General features: G+C 38.3%; 1 pseudogene; it reads right to left on the bottom strand.

The window, feature by feature from the left end:
- Positions 1-502: 502 nt before the first annotated feature.
- LOC142176408 (premnaspirodiene oxygenase-like) lies at positions 503-6,906 on the bottom strand (annotated as a pseudogene).

Genomic DNA, 6,906 nt, shown 5'->3' on the forward strand with positions numbered 1-6,906 from the left:
GGTATCTATCACATATGCTATGGAAGTTTTAATAGAATGAAAGTCTTTAAAATTGGAAAGTTGATGGACTTACTTAATTGGGTTGAGTCATTGATAGATTGGACCTAATAGTATTGATTTATTACCTATGAGCTTAGCCTATGTATAACTTAAAGAACATTTATGTTAATAATTAGGTTTTTCGGTTAACTGAATTAAAAAACTTAATAACCGAAAACCGAACCGAAAAATCGAAATTTTAAAATTTTAAACCGAAATCGACCGAACAAAATGAATAACCGAAACTGAAATTTAAAAAAATTCGGTTCGGTCGATTTATTCGGTTCCGACCGAAATATGCCCACCCCTACCTGTGGCATCCCTCCAGTATCTTTTCTTTATAATGGAGGGATGTAAGTAAGTATATTTAGTTCACACGGATAGCTTGTCACTACATTACAAAATATAAAAACAACAGAAAATCTTATTTGACAGCTTGTGTCGAAAGCTATAATGATATATCTATATATGAAAAAGGACACAAATATTATAAATAAGTAAACACCAACGGAAGAAAGTACAATGGTGGGGTTGCCAACGAAATTCAGTTGCAAAGATTCTTCTTTTAAGAAAAGGTTTGACGCCATGAGATCACTCTTCACAATGTTGATAAGCAGTAGCGATCAAGTGTAGGTCATTCTTTCTGGCACAAGCTGCTCCAGCCGCCTCAGTCAAGTCCAGTTCATTTGGATTGATTCCAGTTGGGAGTTTCCAGTCAAAGTGATACAATAATTGAGCCAGTGGAAAATAATCATTTGCTAAACCAAATAATATTCCAGGGCAAATTCTCCTTCCACTACCAAAGGGAAGATATTCATAATTATTACCAATATAATCCATAGTGTTGTGTTCAAATCTCTCAAGTTTAAAGCTTTCTACGGCATCCCAATATTTTGGATCTCTTCCCATTGCCCAAACATTAACCACGACTTTTGTTTTCAATGGAATAGTGTAGCCGTTTTAAGTCCGTTTCTTCTCTACATTCTCTTGGAAGCAAAAGAGGTACTGGAGGATGGAGTCTGAAAGTTTCTTTAATGACCATCTTTAGGTATTTGAACTCCTCGACATCAATTTCACCAAAAGTTTCTTTCGCTCTCAAGATTTCTCTTACCTCTGCTTGAGCTTTGGAAAATACACTTGGATTCTTCATCATTTCGACCATGGCCCAATTAATTGTTGTTGATGAAGTTTATGTTCCCCACCAAAGATGTCCTTCATTTTCGAGCAAGTTACAATATTCATTTCTCTTACAAACTTCTTGACAAATTTCTACTGAAATATTCAAATAACATATTTGTACTACGTTTGTGCTACTACCTTTATTCTACACCAAAAGGAATTCTAAATTTTCTATGACGACCCAAAGGGTCATCACCTGTTTTCTTACCCATTATGTGCTTTCGAGGCCTTGAAAACCTCATTTAAAGTCGCTTTGATTTTCGTACGCAGTCCAAGCGCGTAGCCGGAAAGATTAAATATGAAATTCTGTGAAAATGTTAAGTCTTGAATTTAAAATGAATAAATTTGACTTTGATCAACATTTTGGGTAAACGGACCCGGACCCATAATTTGACGGTCCTGGAGGGTCCGCAGGAAAATATGGGACTTGGGCGTATGCCCGAAATCGGAATCCGATGTCCCTAGCCCGAGAAATGAATTTTTAAGTGAAATTATTTTCAAAAATTGTTTAAGGAAATTTGAAGTGAAAACTGATTAGAAAGTAATGGTATCGGGCCCGTATCTTATTTCAGGCACCCGGTACAGGTCTCACATATGACTTGAGTCATTCCTATTAAATTTGGTTAAAAACGGACGTCGTTTGACGTGATCCAGACCTTAATTGAGAAATTTAATGTTTAAAAGAGTTTTGAGAAATTTTATTGATCTCGAGGTTTAATTCGATGTTCGTGATGTTATTTTGGTCATTTGTGTACACGAATATGTCCGTAGGATATTTTTGAGGTTGTGTGCATACTTGGGTTAAAGTTTTGAGGGCTCGGGTGAGTTTCGAGTGGGCTCCGGAATGCCTTAGGCTTAGGTCCTCGGTGTAGGTTGTGCGGTCCGCGGAGGGGCCAGCGCGGCCGCAGTCGCCTTTTTGCGGTCCTCAGGGGAGGCTGTGTGGCCGCAGTCGCCTTTGTGCGGTCCGCCTAGGGTGCTGAACTGCAGGTCTTCAGGAAGGGGCCAGCGCGGCCGCGGTCGCCTTTGTGCGGTCCGCGGTGGAGGCTGTGCAGCCGTGGTCCATTTGATGCGATCCGCACAGGGGATCTGAGAGGGGTATAAATTAACGGGAATCTCAGTTATTTTTTACTTTTTCAAAACCCCAAAACATAAGATGCGATTTTTCAAACAATTTTTCATCTCCAAAACGTTGGTAAGTGATTTCTAACTCATTTTCTTCACTCCTTAACATCTTTTAACATGATTTCAACTTCAAATCAAAGATTTTCATGAGGGAAATTGGGTGTTTAGGGTAGAACCTAGGTTTTCTAAAATTGGGGATTTGGACCTCAATTTGAGGTTCGATTTCAAAGCAAATTATATATTTGGATTCGTGGCGGAATGGGTTATCGGGTTTTGGTCCGAACCTCGGGTTTCGACCACATGGGCCTAGGGGGTGATTTTTGACTTTTGGGTAAAACATTTGAAAACTCATTTTCATGAATTGGGGTTGATTCATTTAGCACTTATTAATGTAATTAATTAACTTGTGACTAGATTCGAGCGATTGGTGGTGGAATCAAGGGGTAAAGCTATAGTTGAGACTTGAGTGGTGATCAAGGAATCGAGGTAAGTGTTTGGTCTAACCCTAGCTTGAGGGATTAGGAGTTGAGTCATACTTGCTACTTGCTTCTTGTTGAGTACGACGTATAGGCATGGTGACGAGTATCTATACGTTGGTGTTTAGCATGACCGTGGGTCTTAAATTGAAAGTTGTTATGTTCTTGAATGACACTTGGGTGCTTTACTTAATGATCTTCTATGATTGAGTATTTTCAATAATCGAATTGAGTACATGTTGAGTTGAGGTTGGTTATAGCTGATTCTCCCTTGCCGGGATGACTAATTAAATATTGTTGTTCCCTTGCCGGGAAAATTATAACATTGTTGTGTTCCCTTGCCGGGAAGTTATTACATTATTTATGTTCCCTTGCCAGGATTTATTGTGATTGTGTGATATATAAAAGGGAGCGGGTGGTACGTCTACCACAAGATATAATAAAATGGGAGCGGGTGGTACGCCTACCACAAGATATACTGAAATGGGAGCGGGTGGTACGCCTACTACAAGATATACTGAATTGAGAGCGTGTGGTACGCCTACCACAAGAGATGAGAAATGGGATCGGGTTGCACTCCTGCAACAAGATGAAACTGAAAGTGAAAGTTGCCTTATTTCTCTTTATCCGTGTTAGAAGTTAAATTGTAGTTTCCTTACTATTCTTTGGTATTCTGTTTTATCTGCTACCCCCAGAGCATGTTTCCCCTTTCCCAGCTTTGATTGCTTATTACCTGTTTACTTTTCCGTCATATAGTATATAACTGTACAGGTTTATCTGGAGTCTGGTCCTAGCCTCGTCACTACCTCACCAGGGTTAGGCCAGACACTTACCAGCATATGGGGTAAGTTGTGCTGATACTACACTCTGTGCCCGTTTGCACAGATCCAGGTTTTGGACAGCAGCAGTAGCGCGGGATCCAGCTTTCAGTCCAGTGAGACACCGGGGTAGCCTTGCCAGCGTCCGCAGGCCCAGCGTCTCCTCTATCTTTATTTCAGTCTGTTATCTCATGTATTCGAGACAATTTGTATTTAGTACTCTTAGAAATTCGTGAGCAATTTGACACCAGTTCTTGGGTAGAGGCATATGTTGATTTCCGGATTATTGTTCTTGGGTAGCGTCTCCTCTACCCAAGAACTGATGTCAAATTGCTCACGAATTTCTAAGAGTACTTGATTTCCGTGACATTTTCAATGCCAAAAACCCAAAAAAAAAATTATCAAGTTATTTTGCTACTTGTTTCGTTATCCTAATGCCAAGTTGTGGTGATTGAAATAACATTTGTTGTAATTTTCAAATGTGTAAATTTTATGACGAAAGTAAGATTAGTTGTCCTAATTGAAAGCTAACTGAAGTGACTCTTTAAGTACAGAAATTAATTATGCAATTTGAGAACGTTAGTATTAAAGATAAATCATAATACTTCATCAATTTCACTTTATATGGCACGGTATAACTAGATACAAAGTTTAAGAAAGACAGAAAATAATTTTCGAACTTGTGGTATTAAATATGTCATAAAATTCCTGTGGCTATAAAAACATGTCATTAAAGGTAAAATAGAAAATTTAAAGTTAAATTCTTTCTTATATAAAAATATGTTATTCTTTATGGAATAGGATAAAAACAAGTTCCACAAAAAATAGAATAGAAGGAGTACTAATAACGAAGATAGAAATATGCAGTATATAGTACGTACAGAAATGATAGCTTTGATGTTGTCGTTAGTGATTGGAAATTGAAGGCCTCCCTCTTTCATAAGTCTTAGCAGTACACCAATTATACCTTCACCTCCTGATTCACCATCGCTTTTTGAAGTCTTCTTGTGCTCATTGATGATATTTTCAAGAATGGCATCTAATTCATTGTGTGTATTCATAACTTTAGCCTTCATTCCAGTGAGCACATGAAGAAACTTCAGTGAAGGGAATATATCAGCCACATCAAACCCTTCTATTAAGTTTGACACTTTTTTGACTAGTTGTACAAATTCGTCTTGCTCCTTATATTCTTGTCCAAATGCTGATCTACATGTCATAGAGTTTGTGAAAAGTGAAATCCTTTTTGTAACATTAACTGGCTTACCAGGAGATGATTGAAAAAATTCAATCATACGATGAACTTCATCTTGTCTAATTGAGTTGAATGACTTGACATTTTTGGCACTGAGCAATTCCAAGAGACAAATTTTACGCATTTGTCTCCAGTAATTGCCATAAGGAGAAAAGGCAATGTCCATGCAATTATAAGAAAAAATCTTGGCAGCTACAAGTAAAGGCCTATTTGCAAAAGCGAGATCATGAGTTTTTAGTACTTCTTTTGCCATCTCAGGAGAACTAATAACAACTAGAGAAACTTCGCCTAGTTGAAGGTGCATAATTGGTCCATATTTTTTGGCTAAATCTCTAAGGACATGATGTGGAAGTCCACCTAGCATATGAAGCATGCTTCCAAGAATAGGTAATTTCCATGGACCTGGAGGCAATCTTTTGGTTTGGCTATTGGAATTCCTCCATTTCTTAAATAAAAAGAGGAATGACACAAAAAGGAAAAGGGAAAAGAAGTTGAAGAACTGCATTTTGGGAGGGAATTAAAGGGGGGATTATTTGACTTGATAGTTTCTGCAAACTGTTGTTGCAAATATATGCTCTTTTATAGGCATTTCGTTTAGGCAAGAAATGGGATTTCTCTAAAAAAAAAAAATATGAGATATGCATTTTTCAGCAACTTTTTCTTGTCAATGAAAAGTACTTCACTTGACTCATTGAACACATTATGTGGAGCCAAATATGAAATTTACTTTTGGGAGAAGGGTAAACTTTGTTTTTAGTAATTTTTGTGAGTGAATGTCACGACCCGGATTTCCTTATCCTCGGGAGTCGTGATGGCGCTTACTCGTAGAAGCTAGGTAAGCCATGAACTTAGAAATCATTAACTCCTTTATTTTAAAACTTCTTACCAATTATATTAACAAGGGAATAAACAGTTAAATAACCGCGGAATATGAAATTTAGCGGAAGTCTTAAATAAATAGGAAACGAAAATGTCTCACAGACCATCACGTGCCTCTAACCAGAACCCGGTGTCACAACATCCACGGACTAATAAGAGTACTAAATACAACCGTTTGAAAGAAATATAACACTGTTTGTCTCGAATACATGAGATAACAAAATATAAAATAAGATAGAGGAGACGTCGGGCCTGCGGACGCCCGCAAGGCTACCTCGGTATCACGGTGGACTGAAGGCTGGCTCCCAAGCTACTGCTGCTGACCAAAGGCTACTCCGGTATATTCACAGAGTGTAGAGTGTAGTATCAGCAAAACCGACCCCATGTGCTGGTAAGTGCCAGCCTAACCCCGGCGAGGTAGTGATGAGGCTAGGACCCGACTCCAGATAAACCTGTGCAGTTATATAATATACATCAGAAATATAAACAAGTAATAATAGTTTTAAAAGGGAGGGGAAAACATGCTTCGGGGAAACATATCAATTCTATCAGAAACTTAATAAAGTATGAAAGAACACCCGATGTCTACAATCAATGCAACTACAATACTGTTGCGGCGCGCAACCCGATCCCTTATCATTTAACATTGTTGTGGCGTGCAACCCGTTCCATATATATAACTGTTACTGCGTGCAACCCATTTCAATATAATATCTGTTGCGGCATGCAAACCGATCCAATATAATATATGTTGCGGCGTACAACCTCATCCAATATAATCTCTGTTGCGGCGTGCAACCCGATCCAACATAATATCTATTGTGGCGTGTAACCTATTCCGAATATACAGTCAACAATAATCATAACTAACCGTCTCGACAAATGATCAACAATAGACTACACTATCCTGGCAAGGAAACTCAATAGTTTTGGGAGGCAATTTCCAAGAATAGGTAATTTCCATGGACCTGGAGGCAATCTTTTGGTTTGGCTATTGGAATTCTTCCATTTCTTAAATAAAAAGAGGAATGACACAAAAAGGAAAAGGGAAAAGAAGTTGAAGAACTGCATTTTGGGAGGGAATTAAAGGGGGGATTATTTGACTTGATAGGTTCTGCAAACTGTTGTTGCAAATATA

The sequence above is a fragment of the Nicotiana tabacum genome, chromosome 22, assembly GCF_000715075.1.
Source record: "Nicotiana tabacum cultivar K326 chromosome 22, ASM71507v2, whole genome shotgun sequence".
NCBI lineage: Eukaryota > Viridiplantae > Streptophyta > Magnoliopsida > Solanales > Solanaceae > Nicotiana > Nicotiana tabacum.